The sequence below is a fragment of the Leptonychotes weddellii genome, chromosome 8, assembly GCF_054177405.1.
Source record: "Leptonychotes weddellii isolate Sample4059 chromosome 8, ASM5417740v2, whole genome shotgun sequence".
In the NCBI taxonomy this organism is placed as follows: Eukaryota; Metazoa; Chordata; class Mammalia; order Carnivora; family Phocidae; genus Leptonychotes; species Leptonychotes weddellii.
Window position 1 is genome coordinate 65998954 of NC_138376.1, and position 9527 is coordinate 66008480.

Here is a 9527-nt window from a genome sequence, read left to right on the forward strand (position 1 = left end):
ACTTGGTTTGGTTTACTAAATTTATATTGATTTTGAATGGTGGTCCTTGAACCAAAGCAAGCATAATTTACGTTAAAGTAGTAGGTGGAGATTTGAAACCTCTTGACTCTTTCTGCTAAAAGAAATATGGTAGCTTCTGTATTTGTACTTTAAAATTCAAACTTTGTTCTAAGATTCTAAAGCACAAGTTTTCCCTGCATGGTTTTTAGTTCTACAAAGCTAAAGTTTATCTTGAAACAAAAGGAAAGTTTTTTTGAGCAGTCAGGCGGTACTTAGACAAACGAAAAGGGTGTTGAGGGTATATGATTCTCTTAAGGTGGAATAGATGAGAAAGGTGCTACCATCCTTCCAAGAAAAGGTAAATGGAAGAGTCTTAATGTCTTGCACATTTGGTTCACACAGTAGGGGAGACGTTCTGGCTGTGCAAAGGTGGTTGGTGTGGGCACAACCTTAGAATTGTTATGGATGAGCTGTGCCAGGAGGGTATGAAAACTTACATCGCTGCAAAATCTGAACTCGTTAACAGAAGTGCCTGCAGTCTTGTTTACATGGCACTTATCAGCCAACCATTCTTTGGCCCTGGCTATAAAATGCTTTATTCTTGTTATGTATGCCTATTTACATATAAGTTACATACAGCTTGCTTTAAAATGCATTTAGAGAAACCTAACAAAATACAGTAAGTTTTCAACCTTGCAGAATTCTGGAAATAGATTATTATAAAGTAATAGGTTTTATGAAGAGTAAACAAAATTGGCTGAATTACACCACAGACCATACCGTGAAAAGGTATTAGCGAACTTAGAAGTTCAATAGTTTTGGTATTATAGTAAGATATATTTAGCAGCCTTAGTCCCTTTGGACTGCTGTAACAATACTAAAGACTGGGTAGCTTACAGATTTCTCAGGAAGTCCAAGATCAAGGCACCAGCAGATCTAGTGTCTGAGAGCCCACTTACAGTTCGGTTCATAGACGGGAAGTCTTCACTAAGTCACAGGGCAGAAAGGTTGAGGGAGTTTTCTCAGGCCCTTTTTGTAATACTAATCCCATTTATGAGGGTTCTGCCTTTATGTCCTAATCCCTTCCCAAGGTCTCCACCTTGTAATATCATTAATTGTAGGTTAGGTTTCAACATAGACACTGTAGTGCAGGCCAATTTAACAATTATTTTTCTCCTACTGAGGTCTTCAAACATTTTTCCTCCAGTGTTCCTGTAACTGGTCTTGTGGGTTTACAAAGCAAACACTTTGCAGTTACCAGTTTCAGGTATATATTTTAACTAGTAGTCTGGTAAAGGGGGCTCATAATGGGAGAAGGGTGAGAGGTTTATATGTGAGTGGAAATTACATTCTATAGTGAAGTGCCATTGCATATATCAGTATGTAGGGTATTTTATACTGAAGTTGCTTTCACAATTTGATACCTCAACTAACACTGATAAAGTGACACATACTGCTAACAGTAACACCACAGAGCTTGTATTTGCATTAATCTCCCTGCTAAGTATTTTAGTGTCTTTGTAGGCAGATAAAGGAAAAAGAAGGTAATAAAACATCAAATCGCAGTATTTAAAAGATTGACGGGAACAATGCTTTTCAAAGGTGGTTTGTAAGTTAAAATACAAATTTTAAGATGGTTTATGTGGTTTATAAGTTAAAAGACTAGAATGTTATTAGGCAAGTAGACTACATTTTATCAGGACCATTCAAGTTTTTTGGGTTTTTTTTTTTGTTTTTAAGATTTTATTTATTTGAAAGCACAATTAGGCAGAGTGGCAGGGAGAGGGAGAAGCAGGCTCTCTGCTGAGCAGGGAGCCGGACGTGGGGCTTGATGCCAGGACCGCAGGACCATAACCTGAGCTGAAGGCAGCTGCTTAACTGACAGCCACCCAGGCCCCCCTAGGGTTTTGTTTTTTTTAAGATTCTGAGAGAGGGAACACAAGCAGAGAGGGCGGGCGAGGGCGAAGTCGGCTCCCCGCTGAACGAGGAGCTGATCCCAGGACCCTGGCATCATGACCTGAGCTGAAGGCAGACGCCTAGCGGACTGAGCCACCCTGGTGCCTCAGCATTCAGGTCTTTAGGCGTATAGTTGATCTTTGAATAACATGGGTTCGAACTTGTTGGTCCACTTAGACATGGATTTTTATATATATAGTACAGTACTGTAAATATTTTCTCGTGTTTTTTTTTTCTAGCTCACTTTATTGTAAGAATACAGAATACAATATGTAGAAAATATGTATTAATTGACTTACCGGGCTTCTGGTCAACAGACTTAGTAAGTTTGGGGGAGTCAAGTTATATGTGGATTTTTTGACTGCACAGGAATTGGCACCCCTAAACCCATGTTATTCAGGGGTCTACTGGACTATATAATCACCCCTTTCCTTCACAATATTTTAGTATAAAGCTAGTGCTACACAAATGTGGGACTTAAATGGGATCCAGTTGTGCCACACTTGGGGAAAACCATTTGTATTTCTCCTACACGTGATTTCAAACAATCTAAAAAACCCATGTCACTTGTTTTGTCTTTACCTGCCCTCTTTAAAAGCCCTAACTCAACTTCTGGTGTTGAGAAGGAACAAAAGTGAGGCTCTACCCCAGTGCTCCTGCCCCTCAGCATCAGGCCCCAGAATGGACCTGGGACAGCTGGTAACCCACCCAAGACCCTGAAATAAGATTGTGAGGATCTGTGGCGTGGTAGGCTGGACTCCGGATGATCTGTCCCTCAACCCCCAGCATGTTCTTAAAAGCACTGAGATGTCTGGGAGAGGGTTTGGGTTGTCCTCGCTCAAGGCCACCCACCTTTGCCTTATTCCTGGTTCTTACAGAAATGTTGGGGGTGGGGGGAGATACTAAATGGCTTGAGATTACAAAAAAGGGGGACTGCTTTTGAGATTAAGGAGGCCTTCCAGAGGTGGTAAAGACACGTTTTGAGTGGGGACATCAATCAGTTTAGAAAAGAAGGGAGGGGCGCCTGGGTGGCTCAGATGGTTAAGCGTCTGCCTTCGGCTCAGGTCATGATCCTGGGGTCCTGGGATTGAGTCCCGCATTGGGCTCCCTGCTAGGCGGGGAGCCTGCTTCTCCCTCTGCCTCTGCCTCTCTCTCTCTCTCTCTGACCCTCATGAATAAATAATCATTTTTTTAAAAAAAAGGGAAAGGGTTTAAAGATGCAAAGGAACTTGTATTTGATGTTCGCATTTTGTATGAGACTCCATTCCTGCTCATGTAGATGCAAATACCTTCTTCACAAATAGTTGGGAAAATTCACTTTAGAAGTTCAGACCGTAGTTTGAAAATTTCCCTCAATATTTAGTCACCAATTTTAATTTTTTCTAGTAATGTAAATACTAAAACTAATGGGTTGCCTTAGATCTGACCTCTCTCCCAGTCTGATTCCAGAAAATGGTTCATTCTTGCACAGGTTTGATAACCCCTTTCAAGATTATAAAAATTTCTTAACAAACTAATACAGAGTCACTGTCTTTGGAAAATAAAACTGTCTCAGCCACCCCTCCCCACCCTTGTTTGACATTTCTCAGCTCCTTTGTGACATTTCTGAGCAGCATGTCTACAGTTAATGTGTGGGGGCTTCTGTGTGAGCTATGTTCAGGAAATACAAGGATAAATGGCAGAGCTGAAAGTTTGCAGGTGGCTGGGGAAGAAATGACAAATGTAACTAATGCATTCATTCCCCTTCTCTACAACAAATGCCTGAAGAGATGAAAACAAAAGTCATTGTTTCTTCCAGAAGGTAGTGGTGAATTCTGGTGAGTAGGAATTGTCTAGTTGGGAATCTGACACCTTAGAAGTAGCATTGAGTTGGGCCTTAAGATATTTGACACAGTATTTGACATGTAAAGAAAAGGAAAATAACTGTCAGAGGTAAAAGTCTGTGTAGACAGTGGTGTGAAATAGATGCGGAATATCCAGTAGCTCAAGACAAGTGCAACGAAAGAACATAAAATATTGGAAGGTGTACTGCGGGTCTTGAATGTTGTAAGAGTTGAACTTTATTCTGCAAGCGTGGCAGAGCCATCAAAGGTTTATGAGCAAGGGAAAGAGATTCCTGCTTCAAAAAGAAAACAGGTGGGGCGCCTGGGTGGCTCAGCTGGTTAAGCGACTGCCTTTGGCTCAGGTCATGGTCATGATCCTGGAGTCCCGGGATCGAGTCCCGCATCGGGCTCCCTGCTCAGCAGGGAGTCTGCTTCTCCCTCTGACCCTCTTCCCTCTCATGCTCTCTATCACTCATTCTCTCTCTCTCAAATAAATAAATAAATAAAATCTTAAAAAAAAAAAAAACAGGTGAAAATACGGAGAACAGTTTGGAAAGGGAAAGCTTGAGGAAAAAGGATTTGTTGGTAGTTTAAAATCAGAGAAAGGAGCCTAAGGACATTACTGGAGGGAACACCCAGGCATGGACTTACTTGGGAGATGTTTTGAAGGTAGAATTAAGAATTGAGCAACTGCATGGACAGTAAGAAAACAGTTTTTAAATTGGGCAATTAGGAAGACAAAACTAGCAATTAGGGAACTCTGGAGGGGGATCCAAATTATAGAGGAAGGCAGTTTTGATTTGCATGTTGAACGTTGAGAGGTGCGTAGGATACCCACATGGAAATACACAGCAAGTAGAAGACAGGTCAGACCTAGAAGTACAATTTGGGTAATAGTGCACAACATGAAAATGGAACGGAAATATTTTCTCTTCAGGTGGCCTCTCTTTTTCTCCCGCAAGGCTTAAAACCTTTACCAGTACTCTTGACCTCATCCCTTCTGCCTCCTGTGGACGCTGAACTTCACCTATGACAGTAAATTAGTTGTTGAATTAAAAAGTATTTCCTCTGGAGGCGCCTGGGTGGCACAGTCAGTTAAGCAGGAACTCTTGGTTTCGGCTCAGGTCGCGATCTCAGGGTCATAGGATCTAGCTCCATAAGATCCAGCTCAGTACCCAGTGTGGAGCCTGCTTGAGATTCTCCCTCCCTCTGCCCCTTCTGCTTGTGCACTCTCTCTCAAATAAATAAATCTTAAAAAAAAAAAAAAAGGTATTTCCTCTGAAACTGTTAAATGGTGGTTGGTTCTCTACCTACCTGTAAAAGTCTGTTAGGAGATAGTTCCAATTCAAGTTCTGAATTCTGATAGCCGGGGGGCCCATTTGGTGAAGGGAGTAATAAAGTTTATTTACTTTTTGTTAGTCCAAGATTTCAAACTAGGTAAAACTGACCTTTTATAACTTTTTTTAAAGTAATCTCTACACACATTGTGGGATTCAAATTCACAACCCCAAGATCAAGACTTGCATGCTCTACTACTGACTGAGCCAAGTAGGTGCCCGCAACCTGTTATACTTCTATTTCTCTTTTTGTGCATCTCCCATCTTCCAATGACCCTCCATTATGTTGCTGAATACATTATCCTTTATTTAGAGGTTGGAAATCTCAATTCCCATGTCCTCTACGCAATTGATATGTGCTTCAGGTATCAAAGGGAATCAAACATATTTACGTATACTTGTGTGTGGAAAGGCTGACAGTCTCATCATCCTCCCATATATATTTAAATTTTTGAAAGACATTGCTGAACTAAATGCATTTTAAAATCACAGGCCTGCGTTTCTGAGCATCTGATCTCTGAGTTAACTCCTCAAAGTTTTTTTTTTTTTTTTAAAGATTTTATTTATTTATTCATGAGAGATAGAGAGAGGCAGAGGGAGAAGCAGGCTCCCAAGGAGCAGAGAGCCCGATGCGGGACTCGATCCCAGGACCCTGGGATCATGACCTGAGCCGAAGGCAGACGCTTAACCATCTGAGCCACCCAGGCGCCCTCCTCAAAGTTGTTTTTTTGTACTTCCTTTTCTCCTGAATCCATAAATCTATCAAAACCCCCCAAATACAACAGTTTTCAAGTGGAAAGGGGATGTCTGTGTTGTGAGATGAGATGGCAGAAGTGTGTAAACACAAATCATGTGTAATTCAGAACTACTTGTTTTTAAATTAAGGAAATTTGAGAGTACATTTTAAGAACGCTATTTATCAACACAAAAATTTAACCTTTGAAAGAACTTCCTTGAAAGTTTTACATAGGATTCTCTGAAGGTATGGGGTAGATTGAGTTTTGTTTTTTTTTTAAGGGTTAGGGAATCATCTATTTTGTGCTTCAGCTAAACCGCTTTTCTTCAAATCTCTTGGATTAGATTGTTTTGAATTAATCTCTGACAGTTTTCAGATTAAGTTACTTTTCATATCCTTCGCAATTATTTTGGAATTCTAAATTAAATATGCTGAAATGTATCAGTAATGTTCCTAACACCCAGGAATTGTATTTGTCAAACTTAAACTTGTGCTATAACCCCAGATAGAATTACAATTTAAGATTTATATAAGGTGTTGCATTTACTGAGGGTTCATTGTTGAGATCTTAGAATTCATTTTCTAAAGCGGAGTTTATAGTAGTGTTCCCTTAGTGTAGAATCGATGACACAAATTTAAAGTTCTTTCTGTTAGAGGAATAGTTTATCATAGATTATGTGACATTAATTACAGTCTCTGAATTAAGTAATGGTAGAAAGAAAAAATGGGAGGACTTGCAGAAGCAACCTACATAGAAAATCATATGCACATTTGTCAAAGGAGGCTACGTGTTCTATTCAAGCTCCATTTAATCAGATCATGTATTGTGAACATATAATAGCTTAAAGGATATTGATAAACAATAATGATGAAAATACTTTATTTCTCTAGTAATTCACACAATAATAACTTTTATGTATAAGAAAGGATTCAGGAAAGTAATTTTTCCTAACCTAATACATAAAGAGGCAGAAAATATGTGGTATTTTATATTTGGTTGTAAAGATAATAGATACTAATCAAATTCCTCCAAAGCTGGTCATATATACATAGCTACTCCTAAATTACTACAGATAGTTCCTTTTTTCTAAAATTAGAGATTAACCTTATAGTTGTCAAAAGCAACAAATGTGTTCTTGGCAGTCTAGAATCTTGAGGAAGGGATGGCAGGTAGAAGACATTTTGACGACTTTTGATTATTTCCAACATGCAAATGTTTGGTTTAAATTGAACTCAAAATTGCCTTTTAACAGGAAGATCTTTAAATAGGAAGATTATTATTATACTGTACTTAGCCACATCAGATCACAGAGAGCTTTGGTTCTTCCTGTCAAAACTTTGGAGGGACGCCTGGGTGTCTCAGTTGGTTAAGCGTCTGCCTTCGGCTCAAGTCATGATCCCAGGGTCCTGGGATCAAGTCCCGCGTCAGGCTCCTTGCTCAGCGAGGAGCCTGCTTCTCTCCCTCTGCCTTGCTGCTCCCCCTGCTTGTGCACTCTCTCTGACAAATAAAGTCTTAAAAAAAAAACCAAAAAACCGGGCGCCTGGGTGGCTCAGTTGGTTAAGCGACTGCCTTCGGCTCAGGTCATGATCCTGGAGTCCGGGGATCGAGTCCCACATCAGGCTCCCTGCTCAGCAGGGAGTCTGCTTCTCCCTCTGACCCTCCTCCCTCTCATGCTCTCTGTCTCTCATTCTCTCTCTCGCAAATAAATAAAATCTTAAAAAAAAAAAAAACCGTTGGAGATCTACAATTTTGGGGATCATCCTGCTGTGAAATAAAGGCTGTCAATGGTTGAAATTAGCCTTACTCTTTAAGTGATCAGGCATTTGTTGCTCTCAAATTTTAGAATGAAAGGGCTAATATCAAAGATCAGATTGCCCTTTTCCATTAGCTTTCCAAAGGTCCTACTCACTGTTTACTTCTTAACCATCTGTGTCTATTAAGTTCCTTTAATCTGATGCTTGAGACAGAACCTAAATTTCAAAGAAAAAGAGAATTAGGTTCATGAAAGTTCTTCCACTAAGGTTTTCCAAGCACTCTTTAGCTAATTGGAATACCCTATTTATGAACACTCCAGTTTTCAAAATCTTACTGTTAAATTCAAAATAATTGGAAAATACATGGATATATATGTGATAAAGCAAGTATAATTTACTGCTAATTGTAGAATTTAAGTAGTGGGTATATGGGTGTTCACTGTAAAATTATTTTTTTACTAGAGTTTTGTAACAAAATGTTAATAGAATTTGGGAAGATTAAAGCTGCTTTACTAGTTCACTCCAACATTGTAAGTTGAGTACATGCCAATAACTCTAAAAGCTTATATGTAGCATACAACACAAATTATCTTTTGAGGTTATAAACCGTAAATCTTCCAAATGTTTTCCTTTGCACTTTCAGGTTGTCTGGTTAGTTGGTTATCACACTTCTAAGAGAACAACTCTAATTAATGACTGAAACACCAAAGCCATTGTAAATAAGAACTGAAAGATTAGAGAGAGGAAAATGTATTTAAGCATTGGCTTATTTGGGAAATGTGACAGTCAACCTATAATGTTAATGTTGACATAAAATGTTAATGCTTGAAGAAACTTTAATTAGGGAGGATAAAGGGGTAGATGGAAACTATTATTAAGATTCTGAAGGGGATTTAAAACTGCCCATGGTTGGAGAGAAAAGTTAGACATTATCTAAAGTGGAACAACTTGAACTTCAAGCAGTGAAAGGAAAAATGTATGGATGACTCCCAAAAGAGAAGAAAGGGGATGGCTGAAGGGCTGGTTGGCATTGAAGTGATTAGGGAGTAGGAGGGCATGGGGTGTAAAATTCTTAACTCTTTAAGAATTAAAGTTCCTACTCTTTAAAGCCTTTAATGCTGAATTAATACCAGTGGTGCTAATGGAAAGCTAAAAGCGTTTACTCCTTAAAAGATGTAGTTCCACTTTCCATGGTAGACATAATTCATATACAAACCATAACCTTTTAGTCAAAATAGATAAAGGGTGGAAAAAGTATGGTCCACAGCACCTCTTAAAGAGTTATATTTGACTACTAACAGGTAGGTCAGACATCGGTATAAAGTGCTTTTCATATGCGATATTTTAGAACAAAAATTTTTCATCCATCATGTTTTTGTTTTTATTTAAAAAAAAAACCCTCATCTAGTAGATTATATGGTAAGAGGGAATTACAAAGTATAAAACAATACCAAAAATGGTTCGACTTCATATATACATTAAAAATTGTAAGGAATATCTTAACAAAACTAGAACATTAGTATTTTTAATTCAGCTACATTTAATATTTTAAGGCCAAAATTTGAAGGTTTACTGACAATGAGGAATATCAATATTTTTCTGTAAGGTTCTTATAAAATCATAAAAATATTTCACAATGTGTTAAAGGAAACTTAAATAACATTTCTTCCATTTTTAAAATACAAGATTTCCCAGAAGAGTCTGACCAGTTGTATAGCTTATGTCAATTTTGAAAAGGTCTTCAACAGAATACGTTTCTCAAGTTGTGAAGTATTACTTTCACAAAGCAGATACTGCCTCAACCAATGTAACAAGAATGATTCTTAATCCCCCCCCTAAAAAGCTATTACAATTTATTTACTTAATTTACTATTAAAAGAAATAGGCTATCACTTGGTGCTTGGAAGACTTTTTTTTTAG

General features: G+C 38.5%; 1 long non-coding RNA gene across 2 annotated transcripts; it reads left to right on the forward strand.

Annotated features, from left to right (window-relative positions):
• Positions 1 to 6: 6 nt before the first annotated feature.
• LOC145723054 (uncharacterized) lies at positions 7 to 5915 on the forward strand. 2 transcript variants are annotated; one of them, XR_014147803.1, is made up of 3 exons: positions 7 to 1403; positions 1759 to 5637; positions 5822 to 5915. It is a non-coding gene; the product is annotated as an uncharacterized LOC145723054 (long non-coding RNA). The 2 variants fall into 2 exon arrangements; XR_014147802.1 differs by having other exon boundaries at positions 7 to 5637.
• The last annotated feature ends 3612 nt before the right edge of the window (positions 5916 to 9527 follow it).